Source organism: Gossypium hirsutum, chromosome A13 (genome assembly GCF_007990345.1).
Source record: "Gossypium hirsutum isolate 1008001.06 chromosome A13, Gossypium_hirsutum_v2.1, whole genome shotgun sequence".
Lineage (NCBI taxonomy): Eukaryota > Viridiplantae > Streptophyta > Magnoliopsida > Malvales > Malvaceae > Gossypium > Gossypium hirsutum.
Genome location: NC_053436.1, coordinates 7,311,047 through 7,333,501, shown reverse-complemented (window position 1 = coordinate 7,333,501; position 22,455 = coordinate 7,311,047). Strand labels below are relative to the sequence as shown.

The 22,455-nt window shown below is 37.7% G+C and overlaps 1 non-coding gene across 1 annotated transcript; it reads left to right on the top strand.

The window, feature by feature from the left end:
• The first annotated feature begins 15,988 nt into the window (after positions 1-15,988).
• On the top strand, positions 15,989-16,094 carry LOC121213065 (small nucleolar RNA R71). The gene has a single exon (XR_005908434.1). It is a non-coding gene; the product is annotated as a small nucleolar RNA R71 (small nucleolar RNA).
• The last annotated feature ends 6,361 nt before the right edge of the window (positions 16,095-22,455 follow it).

Genomic DNA, 22,455 nt, shown 5'->3' with positions numbered 1-22,455 from the left:
CCACTTCCCGACTAGGGTCAACTTTGGGCTGTCACATCTTGCATGTGTTTCAGTAAGGATTTAGCCCAGACGGGTAATCTATTGATCTTAATTATAAAAAGGATCTAGCCCGGACGGGTGTTCCTTGAAAGATCGAGCCTCCCGAAGAACATTGTGCATTATGGATTTAGCCCAGACGGGTAATCCGATTAGGGTCTGAATTTAGCCTGGACTAGTAATCTCGACATCACTTTATGAGTTCATAAAATGGGGGATTTAGCCTGGACTGGTAATCCCACCATAAAATATGAGGTTCGCGGGAGTGCGTATAGGGAATGATCATTCGTATGAATTGACGGTTAATGGGTATTCCATCGAGATTTCCTAGAAACTCAACAAGATTAACATGAGATGTTGAATGATGAGCTCATCTAGTTAAATTCAATGATGCTTGATTATGTTGTAACTTATTGATTGAGTGCATGTAATAGGAAACCATTTAATAATTGTTGGTTTCCTTATCTATCATGGATGAATGTTAAATACTTGGTAAGTTTACCTTCTTGTTATTCAAGCTTACTAAGCATGTAAATGCTTACCCCTCCCTTTTTCTCTATCTCACAGAGCTCGAGGACTCATAAGGACTGGAAGATGATTAGAGAGTCAACACACTATCAACTAGTCAAGCTTTGGTATAAAGACATTTTTATTTTGTTCAATGGCATGTATAGGAGTTTTGAGTATTTTGTTATATGTGTCATTTGAGTTTCCAAATGAAGGCATATAAAAATATGCTTATCTTTTTGTATATGGCCATGAAAAGTGGCTTAATTGAAGTAGGGTATGACCTAATAATTTTTATATGGTTTTATTTACAAGTGATGGGTTGTTACCAATTGGCAATGAGTTACATGAACGAGCCAATTTTAGATGAATTAAAGTGACATGGAAACCCATAAATACTAAATGGGAAATAACCTTTCATGTATGAAACCAATGATATGAGGTTTCCATACAACTAGTTTTATCAAGATTATTTACAAGTGTATAATGATGTTTTCATTCGAAACTTGGTAACCACTAGGTATAAGAAGTAGAAAGGGGTGACTTAAGGCTTGGAAAATAGCCTATTAGGGTCCACATGGTCAGATACACGAGCGTGTGTCTAGGCCGTGTGTGACACACGGTTTCTTCCCATGGGTGTGGGCTATGGCCGTGTGTCCCCTGTACTTAAAATTTTAAATAAAAAACGCACACAAGTAAGCCACACGGGCGTGTGTCCTTGCCGTGTCTAAAAGACAGTGTTGTCCACGGGCAGGTAGCACTGGCGTGTGCCACGGCCGTGTTGATAAGTCAGTGTTGCACACGGCCGAAGGGCATGGGCGTGTGCCAAGTCACACGGGAGTGTGAGTCCACACGGCCCATCTACACTGGCGTGTAACACTTTAAGATAAGGAAAATTTTTCTCAGGAGCCCAAGGTTTATCGAACGTGCCTGAATTTGTCCCGTACTGCCTCTAGGTATGTTATAGGCCTCGAAGGCCTATATAAGGGACGAGATATTCATGGTTGAAAGGTTTTTAAATTTGAGCAAAAATTTACGACCAAAGTAGTGTGTTATAAGTGTAAAGCCCCGATAATACCTCAAACTCTATCCCGATGTTGGATATGGGTGAGGGGTGTTACATTTAGTGGTATCAAAGCTACGATTTAGTTAGTTCTAGGACTATCGTAGAGAGTATTAAGGTTTGCTATACATGCCATTGTTCGAATATTGATAGTGTGACGTCTCTTAACTGTTCAAATTGTTTTGAATATAGTAAATGTCTTCCAATCAAGCACAAGATGAGTCCGAGGGAGCCGAGAGCCATGCTTCAGCTTCCGTATAGTGAGCTGCATCTAGTAGTGGTAGAAGGCTGATGTCAGAAGGCCGGGAAGAGGCCCGAGCCACCTTCTTTGATATGATGATGAATGGTTTGGGGATTACCTAAGAAATTGCCCCAATATACCAAGACCTCCCCCGCCCTCTAACCAATCTGATAAGGATGTGCCACGAGGTATGGCACCGGTGAGAATCGATAAAGTCCCTGTAGATAAGCTTAGAAAGTATGCGGCTGAGGAATTCAGAGCGAAAGTTGATGATGACGCTGAAAGAGCTGAGTTCTGGCTCTGAAATACTACATATGTGCTAGATGATTTGTCGTACACATCCGAGGAATGTTTGAAGTGTGTTGTGTCCCTTTTGAAGGACACTGCATATCATTGGTGGAAGACCGTATCCTGGGTAGTGCCGAAGGAAAATATTACTTGGGATTTCTTCCAAGCAGAGTTTAGGAAGAAATATATTAGTCAATGGTTTTTGGACTCGAAGCGAAAGGAGTTCCTGGAACTCAAACAAGGGAACAAAACTGTAGCGGAATATGAGAGAGAGTTTGTACGACAAAGTTAGTACGCAACTGAATGGGTCCAAATGGAATCAGAAATGTCTAAACGCTTCGAGGAAGGTCTGAATGAGGACATCAAGTTGTTGATTGGGATCTTGGAAATACGGGAGTTTGCCGCATTGGCCGATCGAGCCAAGAAGGCCGAAGAACTTAATAATGAAAGAAAAAAAAGCTAAAAGAGAGGCTTGAGTTGCGAGCAAGATGTCCAGCGGTAAAACACTCTCGTTCTTCACGAAAAAAGGCAGGAGCTAGCATGAACGCTCTACTTCGTCAGTGGGATATTCAAGTAGAGCGAGAAGCTCTAAACGATGAGGTCAAAAGTCTTCCTCCCTGATGGTAACTAGTGTGGGGAGTGTAGATGATAAAAAATCAAAGTGTAAGATTTGTAGCAAATTTTATTTTAGAGAGTACCGAATGAAGAGCGGCGCATGTTTCAAATGTGGTTCTCTTGATCACTTTCTCAAAGACTGCCCAGAGCGAGCGGAAAAAGAAATGGAAGTAGCCCCGAAGTCGAGTGCTCCCATCCCACGAGGTAGACCTCCGAGATACCCTGGGAGTGCTAGTGGCAGTCAAGTTGCAACTAAAGACGCTGCAAAATTAGAGGTTCGAGCCCCGACAAGAACGTATGTGATACGTGCTCGAGAGGAAGCCTCTGCTCCTGATGTTATTACGGGTACTTTCTCTCTTTTTAATACAAGTGTTGTTGCTTTAATTGACCCGGGGTCGACGGATTCATATATTTGCATGAGATTGGCGTCAAGTATGAACACACCTGTTGAGAGTACGAAAGATATTATTAGAGTGTCCAACCCACTAGGCAAGTCGGTCCTAGTTGTTAAAATCTGTAAGAACTGTCCTTTGACGATTCGAGGTCATTGTTTCCGGACTAACCTTATGTTGTTACCATTTGATGAATTTGATATAATACTTGGTATGGATTGGTTAGCACTGTATGATGTAATTGTAAATTTTGGTAGTAAGTATATTAAATTGAAATGCCTGAATGGTGAGATTCTACGGATTGATTCAAGAGAGTTGGATACGCCTCCGGTTGTGACCACGACAATGGTTGCTCAGAGATATATGAGAAAAGGGTATGAATCCTATCTTGCATTTGTATTGAACACTAAGGAAACAGAGTTGAAGATTGAGTCTGTGCCTATAGTATGTGAGTACCCAGATGTATTTCCAGAAGAATTGCCCGGATTACCTCCTGAGAGGGAAATATAATTTGGTATTGAGCTGGCGCCAGGAGCAACTCCCATTTCTATTGCTCCGTACAGAATGACACCAACTGAGCTGAAAGAGCTGAAGGCACAGCTGCAAGAGTTGATAGATAAAGGATTCGTAAGGCCAAGTTTTTCACCTTGGGGTTCCCCCGTATTGTTTGTAAAGAAGAAAGATGGATCGATAAGGTTATGTATCGATTATCGGCAACAGAACAAGGTAACTATCAAGAATAAGTATCCTTTACCAAGGATAGATGACTTGTTTGACCAGTTGTGAGGAGCCACTGTGTTCTCTAAAATAGACTTGAGGTCTAGGTATTATCAGCTGCGAGTTAAAGAATCGAATGTACCTAAGACAGCTTTCAGAACGAGGTATGGCCAGTATGAATTTTTTGTCATGCCGTTTGGGCTGACGAATGCACCAGCTGTGTTTATGGACTTAATGAATAGGATCTTTGGGCCATATTTGGATAAGTTTGTTGTTGTGTTCATTGACGACATCTTGATTTATTCCAAAGATAAGACAGAGCATGTAAAGCACCTGAGAATTGTATTGTAGACTTTTGCGGGAAAAGCAACTATATGCTAAGTTTAGCAAGAGTGAGTTTTGGCTCCAGGAAGTCAAATTTTTAGGTCATATTGTTTCGGGTGAAGGCATCCGAGTTGATCCAAGTAAGATCTCTGCTATCGTCGAATGGAAACCACCAAAGAATGTAACTGAGGTTAGAAGCTTTTTGGGCTTAGCCGGTTACTATCTAAGCTTTGTAAAAGGATTCTCCATGATAGTGACTCCAATAACGAGGTTGCTATAGAAAGACGTTAAGTTCGAATGAACGGAAAAGTGTCAACAAAGTTTTGAAAGGTTAAAGACACTGTTAACTGAAGCTCATGTTTTAGTATTGCCTGAGTCGGGAAAAGAATTTGTAGTCTACAGTGACGCATCCTCAAATGGACTGGGTTGTGTCCTTATGCAAGATGGGAAGGTAATAGCCTATGCTTCACGACAGTTGAAACCGTATGAGAAGAACTATCCTACACACGACCTAGAACTTGCCGCCATCACTTTTGCTTTGAAAATTTGGAGGCATTATTTATATGGTGAGACTTGCCGCATATTCATTGACCACAAAAGTTTGAAGTATTTGATGACTCAAAAAGAAATAAATTTGAGGTAGCGGAGGTGGCCAGAGTTAATCAAGGATTATGAACTGATTATTGACTATCACCTGAGAAAGGCGAATGTGGTCGCTGACGCGTTGAGCAGAAAATCCTTGTTTGCATTAAGGGCCATGAATGCTCATTTGGCATTGCTTGATAATGGTTCAGTCTTGGCTGAACTAGAAGCTAGGCCGAAATTCCTTCAAGAAATCTATGATGCTCAAATTAATGATGATGACTTGCAAGCTAAAAGAACTCAATGTGAGTTAGGTATTGAATCAAATTTTCAGATTGGTTCTATCCCAGGAAAGAATCCACCTAGACTTTACCTTTTATTATGAATCTGAATTAAACGATTTATTCACTTGTGTCTTGATCCGTAGAAATCCCTAAATTATGTTAATATCTCTTTTGAGAATAAGAAAAACTAACTCTAGGTTTGTAACGCGCTAATTAATTTATTTCTGCTTCTGTAAAATTTGACACAAATATCTATCTGCTTCAATGGTTAAGTGTTCTAAGTGTGTGTATGAGGTCTGGGGTTTAAGTCTCATCTTTGTCAATTTTTTTTTTTATTTTTGGATCCAAGCCTTATCATTGTTCGATGGGCTTATATAAAATATTCTGTAAATCCATATTAGAATGAGCCTGCTGGTTTGAGTGGTTAGAGAGTTGGTCTATTGGAGGTTCTGTGTTTGAATCCCTGTGCGAGCGTGGGTATTATTTTTGCTCGATTGGCTGATAGAGTTTCGATGGAGACAAACTTCTGAGGTAGTTGTATGTAGTGGGTTAGTGGAAGAGATATGGGGGATTTGAGGATATAATTTAGATTTTTTTTCCAAAATTCTTGAGTTTTGACCTTTTTTTTCTTTCTTTCCCAAATAGAATTTTCCCTTTGATTATTCTTCTCTTCTCTCTTTTTTTTCATTGGCGAAATAGTAATAAACCCTCCCTTCTTCGCTTTTTGTTTTTGTCATCAAACCCTGCTTGTGGACATTTGAATTTATGGTTTTCGTGAAATCAAAGACGGTAGTGAAGCAGTGGTTCCACTTCAACGGTCTGATTTGTGCAAGTAAACGGGTGTTATTACGGTTTCAAAAGGCTCGGGGTCGTTTTAGCATCGAATCGATACCAGATGTGTACCCGAAATGAAAAAAATGAGGCTTCGACAAAAGCCAGAAAATGAATCTATCGATGTCATACGGGCATGTGGTCGCCCGTGTGGATGGCCGTGTGGTCAATAAAAGCATGGTCGTACGCAGCACAGGGCCGTGTGGTGGTTTGAGTGTGGCCATGTAGGCCACATAGACTAGGCCAAGTTGGCATGTGGGCCCACACGGGCATGTGGATTTTAGGCCAGGTAGTGTGGGCCACACGGGTAAAGGCCAATCTAGGCATGTGGGCCACACATGCTTGTGGGCCCATAAATCTAAAATTTTCCCTAGGGTCGCACGGGTCGCTCTGATCAACTGTGGGCCTACTGTAGGGCCAGTAAGCGCGAACTAAACCCGAGTTTGTATGCTAAGACATTCTAATAGACCGATCTGAGTAGTATATTAAATGTATGCCTGTCTGTACTGTTATTTGTATACAAGCATGCTGATCATGTTTAATCTGTTATACTGTATCTGATAATTCTGCATCTTTGACTGGGGTGGGATTTATAAATGTATGGAGGAAGTGTTCTGTTTGGCGTATATCATCTATATTCTGGTAGCTTGGCTGCATGTTATCTGATATGTGTCTTAATGACACGATGTGGTGTGTAAGGATGGGTGGGTAGGATTTTGGCATATTTACTATCTGAATCTGAATCTGAATTTCATATCTGAATATGAATCTGAAACTGAGTCTATGTCTGTTTATGATTACGTATATGATGTTGTGTGATTGCATGCTTAATTCTGTTGGGTTTCACACTGAGTTTACGTAAACTCACATCTGTTTGTTTGTTTTGTCAGGTAATCCACAGACTTAGGCAGATTGGTGCAGCAGAGACTCAGCAGTGACCACTTGATAGTAAATTGTTAAAACTTAATTATTTATGATTTTGGTTTATATTCGAGAGTTTGTAATTCTGGACTCTCTGGACTTTATGGTTTTATAACTGTTGGTTTTTGGATTTATATGTTGTATTGCATGCTTAAGCAAATGTTTTTCTCTAAAAATGACAATTTATACGCAAACGAAGGTTTTTCAAAAACATGAATGCATTTTCAAAATATAATTGTTTTAAGGCTTCACCTGTAATAAGTTTTTGGTGAATAGACTAATTAGATAGAAATTTCAAGTAAAAACGTAAATGTTCTGATGAGTCAACTCCATTTTCAAAACCCCTACCTTGTGACATTTCTGGACTCGGCCATAATGTCTAGGCCGGGTTTGGGGTGTTACAAGGTTGATTAATTGAAATAGCTTTCTAATTAAAACCCTTATCTTCGCATTAACTCGATCTATGGATTCCCTTATTAGATTTGACTCTAATCTGGTAGATTTTTGTCGTCCTATTTCTAGGATTGCATGCAACTCCACTCAATTATGCTAGATCTACTCTTAAATAAAGAATTTTCCTCCACTGAAATAAGAACATTAAACATGAATTAATATCCCCGGAAATATTAAAACAAGAAATAAGAATACATAATTGAGAACAAGAATCAAGTATTTATCGCGTAAAAATATAAATTAAATAAAAGGATTCATCATAGATTTCACCTTCCCTAGGTATCTAGGGAATTTAGTTCATAATCCTGAATAGAAACATCTCAAAGTCAGAATAACCACAAGACGTAAAGAAACTCAATAAAACTTTGAAAGAAATTAAAAGGAGATCTTCGATCTTGATGGAGATCCGCTTCCAAGTTGATTACGATGGTGTTCTTCGAGTGTTCTCTCTGATCTTCTCTGATTGCCCACTTATGTCTTCTTAAAATGGGTATTTATGGACTTTAGAATATTCAGAAAGCCTAAAAATTGGGATTTTCTGCGTATTTGGGAAGTAGGATGCAAAATCGACACGGGCTGGCACATGGGTATGTGTCCAGCCCGTGAGGAAATGCCCAGGTCGTGTGGCTCCTGAAAACAACTCTATTTATCTTATTTTGGCTCGTTTTTGCTCCTTTAGCTCCCAAATGATCTCCTAAGTATAGAAACATGAATTTAAAGGATTATGAACATCATATTCACTAATTTTCACAACTAATCATCTAAAAACACATTAAGAATGGGGTTACAATATGTTACTTTTATAGCTTATCAAATATCCCCACACTTAAGCGTTTGCTTATCCTCAAGTAAAATCTTTAACTCACATTAAAATTAATATTTCTCAACTTTTAATTCCCATCAATAATGTTTCAAAATAATTCACAAATAATCATGCATTGGCAATTCAACTAAAAAAGAACTAAAGTCTCAAACAATCCAAGCTAACATTTTTAAACACGAAAATATAGATGTCTTTACCTTTAATTCAAAATAAAAAAAATTGACATTCCCACTAAAGATTCACTCAAATCACTTAAAATGTTTAAGGTTTACGAATAAGCACTCAATAGTCAAATAAGAAAGGTCATTACCATAGGCTTGCATGAAAATCAAATCTCCTGATAAACCGTAGATGTTTAATGCATTTTATGGATGATTTTCCATTAGAATTGGTGAATTTGATGCTCCTAATGCTTTAATTTCATGTTTTACACTTAAGAGAGCATAGGAGAGTGAAAGAAACAAGAAACGGGCCAAAAATAAAGAAAATAGGCCAAAGCACGAAATCAACACGACCTGGACCTCCTCACACTGGCAAACCACACGACCGTTTCAATTTGGCAGGCTCGAGCACGGCCTGAAGTAATCGCACACGGGCGTGTCACATGGGCGTGTCTCTACCGAGCCCAAGTTGAGTCCAATTCGAAAAAGGCTAATTTTGAGGGCTTTTAGGCATTCCAAAGCCTATAAATACACCCTAGAGAAGGAAGAAAAGGAGAGGATAGAGTAGGGGTAAGGAATTACTCCAAGAAAGCCGACTGATTCATCTCAGAAGCCGGATTCATCATCAAGACTGAAGATCTCTCCTCAATTCCCCTTCAGGAGTTTTGGGTTTTCTTTATGTTTTGTATTCTTTATTATTCTAATATGTTTTCTTACTTAGTTATGAAATAAATCCCCTAAATACCTAAGGGGAATGAAACCTAAGACGAATCTTGTTATTATTTTCTGAATTGTATGATAAATTTTGACTTGTTCTTAATTATGTGTTCTTAATTCTTGTTTTGATATCCCAGGATACCGATTCAAGATAAGCTCTTATTCAGAGGGGGAATAGACCCTATTTAAGAGTACATTTGTCATAATTAAACGGAGTTGATTGCGCGCCTAGACATAGGGTGACAAGATTTTGTCGGATTAGGGTGAACCTAATAAGGGGATTCATAGATCGAGTTAATGAAACCCTAGAGTGTTAATTAGAGAAAAGTCAAGGTTATTCAATCTAGGGATTAGACGTTATTAGTCTTGAATAGAGATAATAACATAACTTAGGGATCTCTGCGGAACAAGTTAAATGCATAAATCATCCGATTCAGAGCCAGAATAACAAGTACAATCTAGGCGGATTTTTCCTTAGGTATTGTCTTCATTCAATCAATTTTTCCAAAAGCAATTCCCCAATTCCATTCTCTGTGCGTTCTTAGTTTAGATAATTAGTTAGTTAAAACAAAAACCTCTTTATTCTTAGGCTAGATAATAAAAAGACAGTCATTACTAGTACTTTTAGTTCCTTTGGGTTCGACAATTCGGTCTTGCTAAAACTATACTACTGTTCGATAGGTACACTTGCCTACATCGTGATAATATTTAATTCAAGAACAAGTAATTATAAATATTTAAAACCTATCACGAAATCACGCGATCATCTCCACCACTATAAAATGAGATGAGACACAAATCAAAAGGTCTTTAAGGGGTTGTAATGGGGCTTAGGTTAAGGGTATGGAGAAAGGCTAGAAAATTTGGTTATAATCAAGATCGAATTGATAAATTATCAAACTAGAAAAAATAAACAAGTTCTGAATTAAAAACAATTACATTGGTGGTCGTAAAACTAACTAAAAATTTGACTAAGGCAAGCGCACCTATCGATCAGTAGTATAGTTATGGTGAGACCGGAAATATCGTATCCGCGAGGACTAAAAGTACTAGTAATTACTATATTTTTATTATCTAGCCTAACAATTAAGAGAATTTTTAATCTAAAATTAATTATCTAATTAGCTAAGATTACGACAGAGATTAAAGTTGGAAAAATACTTTTGGAAAACTGATGGAGAAGACAATACCCAAGGAAGAATCCACCTAGACTTCACCTATTACCTTTGAATTAGTCGATTTATTCACTTCACTTAATACGTAGAAATCCCTAATTTATGTTAATATCCCTCTCAAGACTGAAAACAACTGACTCTAGGTTGATTAATTGAAATCTCTTTCTAATTAAAACCCCTATTGTAGCATTAACTCGATCTATGGATTCCCTTATTAGATTTGACTCTAATCTGACAGATTTATGTCATCCTATCTTTAGGATTGCATGCAACTCCGCTTAATTATGAATGATCTACTCTTAAATAAGAACTTTTGCTCCACTAAGTAAGCACATCACAAACCTGAATTAATACCCTAGAATATTAAAACAAGAATTTAAAACTCACAATTAAGAATAAGAATGAGTATTTATCATATAATTCAAATAGTAATAAGATCCATCTTAAGTTTTATCTCCCTTAGGAGTTTAGTTCATAATACTGGAAAACATCTCAAGATTCAGAAAACAACAAAACATAAAGAAACCCAAAGAACTTCTAGGAAATTGAATGGAAAATCTTCAGTCTTGATGTAGATCTTGCCTCCGAGCTGATTCCGATGGCTGTCCTAAGGTATTTTCTACCTTCTACTCTCAGTGTCCCCTTTAATCCTCTTCTAGGGTGTTTATATAGACTTTGGAATGCTTTAAAACCCTCAAAATTAGCCTTTTTTAGTAGAATTAGACTTGGGCTCGACAGGGACACAGCCGTGTGCCACGCCCGTGTAAAGGTGCTCAGGTCGTGTGTAATTCTGACTTGGTTTAGTGTTGACACTGCCATGACACAGGCGTGTGGTCTACTCGTGTGTCATACACGGGTGTGTGAATCACCCGTGTAGAAGTGCCTAGGCCGTGTGAAACACTGATTTAGGCCCAATTTGTGGCTGTTTGTCGCTCTTTTTGCTATCCTAACCTCTCCAGAGTATAAAACATGAAATTAAAGGATTAAGAGTATCAAATCCAATGAAACCAAAGAAAAATCATCCATAAATATCCAAGCATGGGGTAAAAATATGTATACATTATGGTTTATCAAATATCCCTACACTTAAGCATTTGCTTGTCCTCAAGCAAAATCCTCAACTCACAAATAAAATAAATCCTTCTCAACTTATAATTCTCATCAATAATGTTTCGAAGTAAACCCTAGCAATCATACATTGAAAGCTTAACTAAAAGAACATTAAAGTTTCCAACAATCCAAATTGAACATTTCAATCATAAAATCATAGGTATCCCTATTTATCTAAGTAATTACCTTTAATTCCAAATCAACAAGGGTTGACATTCCTTACTAAAGATTCACTCAAATCACTCAAAGTGTTTAAGGTTCAATAATTAAGCACTCAATAGTCAAACATGAAAAGTTATTACCATAGGCTTGCATGAAAATCAAATCTACACCACTATAATGAGATGATACACGAATCAAAAGGTCTTTAACAGGGTTGTAATGGGGCTTGGGTTAAAGGTGTGGATAAAGGCTGAAAAAGAGGGTTAGAATCGAGATTAATTTAAATAAATTACCAAACTTAGACAAATAAAGCTAATTGCTGAATTACAAAAAAAGTGTTAGAATTCGAACTATCCAAAACTAATGATGTGTGCTTTTTCTCAATAAAACAACTTTAACTTATCCAAGCTCTTTAGACAAATATGTGACTGAATGAAAATAAATATACTATTTTTTCTTTTCTTTTTTTTAGGAATAAGAACAAGTATAATAATGGGACGTACATAATAATAAATAACTCAGCAACTGGAATGAACGAACATAGTTAAGTAACTAATCAAATAAAATCTCGATAAAAAGGGAGTTAATGAGAAGGGAGAAATTTTTAACGAATAAAAAAGGGTTAAGTTGAGGGTTACTATTAAGGGAAAAATCAAGAAATAATAGTCAAGGCTCAAAGGGGTTCACTAGGAGTCAATTATGTGGGTAGGCTTTTTATGGGGTAAATGGGTTAAAACCTAGGTGCCTTTATCATTTCAGCATATCAAATCAAAGGTATGGTCTCGACATGTATTATTGATACAAGTTCTAGAATAGCAAATCAATGTTGACACACTCATAAAAAAATTAGTGAGCAAGAAAGATATATGCTCTAAAAGGCTCAAAATCTCATGAAAGTTATGGGTGTTTGATGTCAATCCTGTAAACCCCAAAACTTCAAGATATACCTCAATTCAGGGAAATAACATAATAATTTTAATTCTCATAAGTCAACTTTTCATGCTTGATCCTCTAATGTCTAAAAGTTTAAACAATCAATGCACAATTACCTATGATTTAATTCAAAACATATCAATAAAAACCATAAATTAATCAAATTCATTCTAATAGTAATATAAGAGATTTATCTGAGAACAAGATAAAAATTTAGGGATTTTTTGATAATCATAAATAACCTCCCCACACTTAAGATGTACATTGTCCTGAATGTACAAAGTTAGATACTAATAATATAAGCATAATATCAGAAGAGAGGGAGAGAAGCAAAACTGCCCTGAATTTTTGGATGAAATCCTTGGAATAGTATAAGCCAGAGTTGTGGATAAGGCTAAAGAAAGGTATGATTCTGAATTACCAATAAGAAAATAAACACCACTGTGGAAGAGAATTAAAGGATCACTTGATAATCATTATAAATATAAACATGGTTCAAAATAGAAAACATAAGTCTTCAAAAATAAATAAGAGACAAAATAGAATTGAAATTAAAATAAAAATAAAAATAATAGTAAAATAAATGGACTAAGTTCCTTATCATCGGATGCCTCGTGGGTTAACGGTGCTAAAGAAGAGATGTAGAGGTGGTGACAAATTTGTCGAAGAGTGGCATCGATACTGTCGAACCACTCAAAACACTGCTGCTCAAATCGAGTGAGTCGCTCGGATATATCGGTCAAACTAGTAGCAGGAGGTCGATGACTCGGTGGTGGTGACGGTGGGTGTGGGTCCTCGTGAGGGGGAAAGACATCATCTGTAATGTCCTCTGGCTCGTCTTGATCATCAGAATGGACAAGTTTGTACTGAGGGGATAAATAGGGGAAGGTGATATGTGTACGTGAGGAGTGTGGGTGGGGGAAAATAGCTTTGGGACGATGGAGGTGAAGAGGGGGGTGATCGGCTGTGGCCGATAGTGGCCGGAGTAGGGGAGAAAAAGGAAGCTGCGGCGGAGGTGTAAGGAAAAAGAAGACAAAGAAAAGAAAGGAAAAAAATTAGGGTTTGGGGGGTTAAAGTAGGGGCACGGTCGTGTTAAGGTACCTAGCGTTGGGCCATGCGGCCGTGTCACACGTCCGTGTGGCTAGAGTTTAGCTAGTGTTAATCGTAAAAATTGAATGCCCAATCGTCACACAGCCTAGGGACACGCCCGTGTGGCTAGGCCGTATGGGTCACACGGTCGTGTTGCACTGCCATGTTCCATGTCCTTCGCTTCTCCCACGCTCATGTGGTATCCCACTCGCCTGTGTGTACGAACACACGGTCTTGTGCCTTACCCGTGTAACTCTCTGACTTGTTTAAAAATTTAAAAATTTAGCTCCAGTTTTCACACGGCCTAGGACACGCCTGTGTGTCCAGGCCGTGTGATCCACATGGTCATGTCGCACGCCCATATGGCTCAATACTTGGGGATTTTTAGCCCTGTTTTCACAAGGCCAAGGACACGCCCGTGTGTCCAGGCCGTGTGGGTCATTGTACTTGTATAAAATACACGAACAATAGCTAAAATAAACTAGTTAGTAGTGTTAGTGCTCGGGTTGCCTCCCGAAAAGTTCTTATTTAAAGTCTAAGCTTAACTTACCTCAATTTCGTGTGATTACGGTGGACTGAGGAGTTAAAACTCCTCACAACTGCTATCAATTTTATCAAAATAAGGTCTAAGTCGAGTATTATTTACCTTGAAAATTCTAAATTCAGTGTGTGTTACCTCAACTGTACCATGTCGGAAGGTTTTCAGTACCATGAAGGGAATTGCTCCGTTTGTATTGTACTTTAAAGTAGCAATTCGGGGGTCCTTTTCATCTAACAATACTTTGTCCCCAACCTTAAATTACATTGTTTCATCCCTTCGCTTGTCGTGGTGTTACTTTGATTCATCATGTGCTTTTGGTTTCTCCTTGACATGTGTTCACCATTCGTCTAGTTCATCGATTTGTAGTCTTCGTTCCTCATGACTCGTTCTATTTTTGTCACATGGACTAGAATGTGTCTCCATCACGTTCTCCCTAGGGGTTTCCTGAAAAGAAGTTTGAGCCATAATCTTATTTATATCAATAGAACATGTATAGCCATCTTGCTTACTAGATAATTTAATCGAATCACGAGCTTAGAGAGTAATATTGTCATCTCCTACACGAAGTATTAACTCTCCTGTGCCAACATCAATGATAGTCCTAGCAGTTGCTAAAAAGGGTCATCCTAAAATCAAAGGCACATCACTATCTTCTTCCATGTCTAGAACAACAAAATCAATTGGGAATATAAATTTATCAATTTTGACAAGCACGTCTTCAATAATACCCCTAGGAAATCTAATTATTTTATCTGCCAATTGAATGCTCATCCTAGTTTGTTTAGGTTTCCCAAGACCTAGTTGTTTAAACATTTTATAAGGCATGACATTAATGCTTGCCCCTAAATCAGCCAAAGCATTGTTAACATTTAAACTACCGATTAAGCAAGGAATCGTAGAACTCCTTGGATCTTTCAACTTGTTGGGTAGCTTATTTTTTAAAATGTCTGAGCAAACTACGTTTAATTTCACATGCGATACATCATCTAACTTTCGTTTATTAGCCAAGAGCTCTTGTAAAAATTTCATTGCATTTGGTATCTGCAAAAGAGCTTCAATAAACGTTAAGTTAATATGTAATTTTCTTAATAATTTAAGGAATTTACCGAATTGTTCGTCTGTGTGGTCCTTCCTTGTCGCATTGGGGTATGGCACACGAGGTTTATACTCTTTGCTTACTAGTTTTTGCTTATTGTGGTTCACCCCATCCTTACCATTACTTACCACAAGTCTTTGTTTCAGTTCTGGTTTAGGTTCAACTAACCCTTCTTCATCTTGAACAGTAATTGCATGAAGTTGTTCCCTTGGGTTAGTTTCAGTGTTACTTGGTAGGCCACTTTGTGGTCGTTCAGAAATCAACTTAGCAAGCTGTCCTATTTGAGTTTCGAGCCTTTGAATAGACGCTTGTTGATTCTTAAGCGCTGTTTTGATATTTTGAAAATGAGTTTCTGACACCGCTATGAATTTTGTGAGCATTTCTTCAAGGTTCGGTTTCTTCTCTTGTTAGTAAGGTGGTTGTTGAAAGCCTGGGGGATGTTGTGGCCTTTGATTTCCTTGACCACCCCACGAGAAATTGGGATGGTTCCTCCAACCTGAATTATAAGTGTTACTATACGAGTTATTTTGAGGTCTAGAATTACTACCCATATATTGGACTTGTTCCTCCTCGGTGCTAGGGTTGAATAATGGATAATCAGTGTTGTGTACTCCTCCTCCATTTGAATCACACCTCATCACTGGATGTACCTAAGTAGAACCATACAAACCATCAATCTTTTTATTTAAAATTTCTACCTGATTAGATAGCATAGTGATCGCGTCGAGGTTGAAAACACCGACTGCTTTTACCGGCTTTGTTCTCATGACTTGCCACTGATAGTTATTCAGTGACATCTCTTCAATAAATTCGTAAGCTTCTTCAGGTGTTTTGTTGTTTAAAGTTCCACCGGCGGCTACGTCGATAAGTTACCTTGTTGAGGGGTTCACACCATTGTAAAAAGTCTAAACCTGCAGCCATAGAGGTAACCCATGGTGAGGCACCTTCTTAATAAGTCCTTGTATCTCTCCCATGCATCATAAAGAGTTTCTAGATCCATCTGCACAAAAGAAGAGATGTCATTTCTCAATTTAGCCATTTTAGCCGGCGGAAAGTATTTAAGTAAAAAAATTTCGGTTATTTGTTCCCAAATGGTGATTGACCCTCGCGGTAACGAGTTCAACAACTATTTATCCTTATTCCTCAATGAGAATGGGAACAACCGAAGGCAAATGGCATCGTCAGAAATGCCATTGATCGTAAAAGTGTCGCAGAATTCCAGAAAATTTGCTAAATGAGTGTTTGGATCCTCGTCCTGCAAACCATCAAACTGAACGAACTGTTGTATCATTTGAATCGTGTTAGATTTCAGTTTAAAATTATTTGCAGCAACAGCAGGTCTAACTATTCTCGATTCAGTTCCTGTTAAAGTAGGTTTAGCATAATCATACATAGTACGAGGAACGAGATTCTGATCTACTGGATTTGTAGCAACCACAGGAGGTAGCGAATTATTCTGATTATCAGCCATCTCCTCGGTTGTGGTATGGATATCAGCCTCTCACTCTTCCTCTATGTATTGTAGGCTTTGCCTTATTTCTCTTCGGTTTCTGCGAGCTGTGCTTTCTATTTCGCTATCAAAGGTAAAGATCCTGACGAGTTTCTTCTAATCATAAACTATAAAAACCTGTCAAAAGTAGAGAAAATAAAATTTAGTAAATAAATAATAAAAAACAAAATTAAATTGCAATAAAAATAAAAATGGCTAAAGTAATAAAAATTAAGAGCTCCAAATATCTTAGTCCCCAGCAACGGCACTAAAAACTTGGTGGTCGTAAACCTACTAAAAATTTGACTAAGGCAAGCGCACCTATCGAACAGTAGTATAGTTACGGTGAGACCAAAAATATCGTGCCTCCGAGCTTAGTTCATAATAATGGAAAACATCTCAAGATTCAGAAAACAACAAAACATAAAGAAACCAAAGAACTTCTAGGAAATTGAATGGAAAATCTTCAGTCTTGATGTAGATCCTGCCTCCGAGCTGATTCCAATGGTTGTCCTAAGGTATTTTCTATCTTCTACTATCCGTGTCCCCTTTAATCCTCTTCTAGGGTGTTTATATAGACTTTGGAATGCTTTAAAACCCTCAAAATTAGCCTTTTTCGAGTAAAATTAGACTTGGGCTCGACAGGGACACGACCGTGTGCCACGCCCATATAAAAGTGCTCAGGCCTTGTGTAATTCGGACTTGGTTTAGTGTTGACACGGCCATGACACACGGGCATGTGGTCTACCCATGTGTCACACACGGGCGTGTGAATCACCCGTGTGGAAGTGCCTAGGCTATGTGAAACACTGATTTAGGCCCAATTTATCCGTTTTTTACCCGTTTCTCGCACTTTTTGCTATCCTAAGCTCTCTTGAGTATAAAACATGAAATCAAAGGATTAGGAGCATCAAATTCAACGAAACCAAGGAAAAATCATCCATAAATATGCCAAGCATGGGGTAAAAATATATATATTATGGTTTATCATACATCAATTGAAAACTATTCAAGAATAAAATGAGCTTCTTCTCAAAATATGAATTTAACTGTTTATGCTCAATCAACATAGAACTAAATAATAATCAGTATATTTTTTTATCTAGAACAATTAGAAATAATTCAGCAAATCAAACATAATAGCATAGTTAAACAACTAACCAAATCAAATCTCGACAAAAAGGGAGTCAATAAAATGGGAAAAAGTCTCAATGAAAAAAATGAGTTATGGGTTAACATTAATTGGTAAATCAAGAAAGGGTGTGCAAGGCTCAACAGGGTTCACTAAGGGTTAATTATGAAGTTAGGCTTTTTATGGGATAAGTGGGTTAAAACCTAGGTGCCTTTATCATCTCAATATATCAAATCAAAGGTGTGGTCTCGACATGTATAATCGAAGTAAGTTCTAGAATAACAAATTAGGTTAACCCACTCCTAACTAATAATAAAATGAGAAAGGAAAATGTATGCTCGAAAGGCTCAAAATCTCACAAAAAATCATGGTTTTTGATGTCAAACTTGCAAATCTCAAATTTCAAGGTAATATTTCAATTTACGGAAACAACCTAAAAATTTTTAATTTCTAAAAAATAACTTACCGTGCTTGATTATCTAATGTCTTAATGTTTAAATAAACCAATGCACAAATATCTACAAATTAATCCAAAACACATCAACAAAAAATCCCAAATTAACAAAAATTTATTCTAATGGAAATATGAGAAAATTACCTAAATACAAGAAATAATTCAAGGACTTTCTAATAAAAATAACCTCCTCACACTTAAGATGTACATTGTCCTTAATGTACAAATAGATATAATCGCAGTATAAGCAGAATATTATAAGAGAGGAAGAAAATTGAAACTGCCAATGAATAGTGGATGAAACTGCCAAAATGATGAAAAGCAGAATTGTAGGCAAATCTAAATGTAGTGAATGATTCCTAGTAAACTAATAAGAAAATAAACACAAATAGTGAAAAAGATTAAAAGGTTACTAACTCGATTAGAAACAACCATAAAAATAATAATATAGTTCAAAAGATAAGAAACGAAAGAAGTCTAAGAAAATAAAAAGAACTAAAAATAAATATAAATATTAACATAAAAGAAAAAGAAAATAAATAAACTCAATGGCCCCCATTGTCAAAGGCATCGGTATCGTGAGTCGCCAATGCTGAAGAGGATATATGGAGGTGCTGACAAGAGGGCATGAATATATCGTAAGGCCGGAGGAAGAGAAGTATCCTTCGAGTGACTCGCGTCTTAAGGTCTCGTACTCAGCGTGAGGTCTACCTAAAAAAGAGATGACGAGTAGTGGATATGCCGATATAAGTCGAGAAAGCTCCCAACACTCATGAACTCTTCAGTGTACAGTCCTAAAGCAGCGCTGAACTTTGGGACACTCATATTTCGCGCCATGCCACCGAGTTTGAAAGTGATGGTGTCCGGTTCGTCATTGGAAATCATCACCTGCTGAAGGATAAATGTAGAATAGAACTCCAAAGTTGGCTCCATGTATGTGGGCTCGACCATAGAGAAAAATCAGTCTTACGGGACTATAGCAATGATAGCATAAACATGATCAGCTAACTGGACCTGCTCTAAAGCGGCTCAACCAACACAGCGGCCTAAACTAAGTGGTCACAGTTGAAGAAGCTGATATAAGTCCTCCTAGGGACCCTGAGGAAAGTGGAGATACGGATGGCGGGGGTCAGCGGAAGTGCTCAAGGAGGAGGTCTCGCCAGGGGTCTTTCATTTTCCGAAGCGAGGATGGCGATTTTGGACTTACTTCGTGTGTTCGTCATTATGTTCTTGAAAGAAAATAGAACAACCACATATCATCATCGAAAGAATTTATACAATAGGGATACTCCAATAATCCACACAATAAGAATCAAATTCAATGTCTACTATTCAATAAATAAAAATTACATAAAAACCAAGAATCAGAAATAAAAATCACTAATAGTACTAAAAAGGAATTAAAAATAATAGGAACAAGAAGAAAAAACTAATAGGACAAATAGCAAACAAAATCTTAAAATCAAATAATGGACACTAATAAGACTAATAATAAGAAGAATAATCAATGTTAGTGAGAAAAAAATGCTATGTATTAAGAAGACTAAAAAATAATAAAAATAAACAATAGTAATAATAATAATAACAGTAAATGAATAAATACTAAAAATAAGAATAAAATAAATAAATAAATAAAAAGAAAAGGTTAAAGATCAAACGGTGACGTTTAGGGGATGGTTGCAGTGTACGCGGCAGTGGGTGATGGGGCAGGCCGGTCAGCGGTGCGAGGCTGGCGTGATGAATGAGAATGGGAAAGATAAAATCGGATGAAGGTAGCCATGGTGATAGGAAGGAAAGGAGATGAGGCTTTGGAGGGGGAAGAGTGCAGATAGTGGAAGAGGTCAGAGAAAAATAGAAGGGTCATACAGTGAGGATAGGATCGAGTGTGGGTCGTTGTTGTTAGGAGATATGGGACAAGAGGTTACAAGCACGAGAGGATGTGCACAAAAGGTGAGGGGATGACGGTGGTCGAATGGATGAAGTGAACGGCGGTTAGTGGCGTTGGGATGTTGAGGAGCGGCGGCTAGGGTTTGTTATTGGGAGAGGAAGAAGGCAAACAAAAGGAAAAAGGCAAACAAAAGGAAAAAAGGGCTAGGTTTTAAAGGTGACACGGTTGTGTAAGGCCCATGTTAGACTACACATCCGTGTAGATCTTTCCAGCCCGTGTGCAATTCAAAATATGAGCCAGTCTTCACACGGCCTCAGACACACCCGTGTATACAGGTTGTGTGTGCCACATGGTCATATCGCACAGCCGTGTGCGATCTCCTTCGCTTCTCCCATGCCCGTGTGAGAGGCCACACGTCCATGTGGCTCGGCCGTGTCTTGCCCACACACAGTCATGTCTCTTGCCCGTGTAGCTCTCTAACTTGAAATAAAATTGAAATTAGCTCCAGGGTTTACACAGCCTAGGGCATTCCTGTGTGTGCCACACGGCTGTACGAACCATTTTAAATAGTGTAACAGTCAGATTTTTTAAAAAATAAGTCCCAGGATCCACACGGCCAAGGACACGCCTATGTGTCCAAGCCATGTGGGTCACATAGCCATGTCGTCAAGCCATGTAACTCACTGTCGATTGCTCTCTGATGCACACGGCCAAGGACATGCTTGTGTGTCCAGGCCATGTGGGTCAAAAACATTTTTTTTAATTTAAGATTTTAAATAAGCATGAAATAGAATTAAAAGGATTAGCAAAAGTTAGTTATTCGGCTTGCCTCTCGAGAAGCGCTTATTTAAATTTTATGCTCGACTTACCTTGTGTGCATGATTACCATGGTTCGTGGAGCCAAAGCTCCTCTCTTTCATTTCTTAAATTGTCACCACTATAAAGTTTGAGTCGACGTTCATTTACCTTGAATGTGTCATATGTCAGATGGGTTACCATATGGAAAAACGGTTTGAACTACGAATGGACTTGACCATCTTGATTCCAGCTTTCCAGGAAACAACTTGAACTTTGAATTGTACAAAAGGACAAGATCCCCAACTATAAATTGTTTGGGCTGCTTCAAACGAGCATCGTAGCATCGCTTTGTCGCTTCTTTATATAGTCTCTAGTTCTCATAAACATTAACTTTCCATTCATCTAACTCATTTAGCTGCATCAATCTCTTCTCACCTGCAAGTTTAAGATCGTAGTTTAGAAATTTTATTGCCCAGAATTCTTTGTACTCTAGTTCAAGTGGTAAATGAAAACTCTTTTCATATACAAATCTGTAAGGAGATGTTCTATGAGTGTTTTATATGCAGTCCTATAAGCCCATAGAGCGTCATCCACTTTTAATGCCAAATCCTTTCTATTTGACTCTACAGTTTTTTCTAGGATGCATTTGAGTTATCGATTCGCAACTTCAACTTGCCTACTAGTTTGAAGGTGATAAGGGGTAGCTGTTCTATGATGCACTCCATACTTCTTAAGGACTTTATCAAATTGAGTGTTACAAAAATGTGTACCCCTATCACTAATAATCGTTCTAGGTGTTCCAAACCGAGAAAAGAGCTTTCTAAGAAATTGAACTACCACTCTAGCAACATTAGTAGGTAAAGCTTGGGCTTCTACCCATTTTGACATATAATCAACTGTTACCAGAATGTATTTATTACCAAAAGAGCTAGGAAATGGGCCCATGAAGTCAAAGCCTCAGACGTCAAAAATTTCACATGAAAGCATATAAGTTTGAGGCATTTCATCACATTTAGAAATATTACCTGTTCTCTGGCATCTATCACAAGAAGCAACAAACCTGTTAGCATTCTTAAACAGTGTGGGCCAATAAAAACATGATTCAAGTGTTTTATGTGCCATCTTAATCCCACTGTAATGTCCTCCTGTCGATCTTGAGTAACAGTGTTCCAAGATCTTACTCGCTTCTGATTTTGTAACACATCTTCGAATTACTTGATCTGCACATACAAAAAAAGGGCCTTCTCAAAAATTATTTTTCACATCGGTAAAGAATCGCTTCTTTTGATGATGTGTCAACCTTTTCGGTAGGATGTTAGCAGCCAAGTAATTTGCGATACCCATAAACCAAGGGATTTTAAAATCGGTTATAACCAAGAGTTGTTCCTCAGGAAACTAGTCATTTATCTTGTAATGACCCAAATTTTACAGTTATCAAAAAAGTGCATTTTCGGGTTGTCGTTTCTGAAAAATGGATTCGTAAATATTTATTAAAAATATTTATGAAGTTAAGTGAGTGGATAATTCAAGTTTAATTAAGTGAATTAACTTAAATTAAGGTTAATTAGGTATAAGGATTAAATTGAATATAGTGTAAAAGCTTAATTATAGAATAAAGAAAAGTCAAAGGACT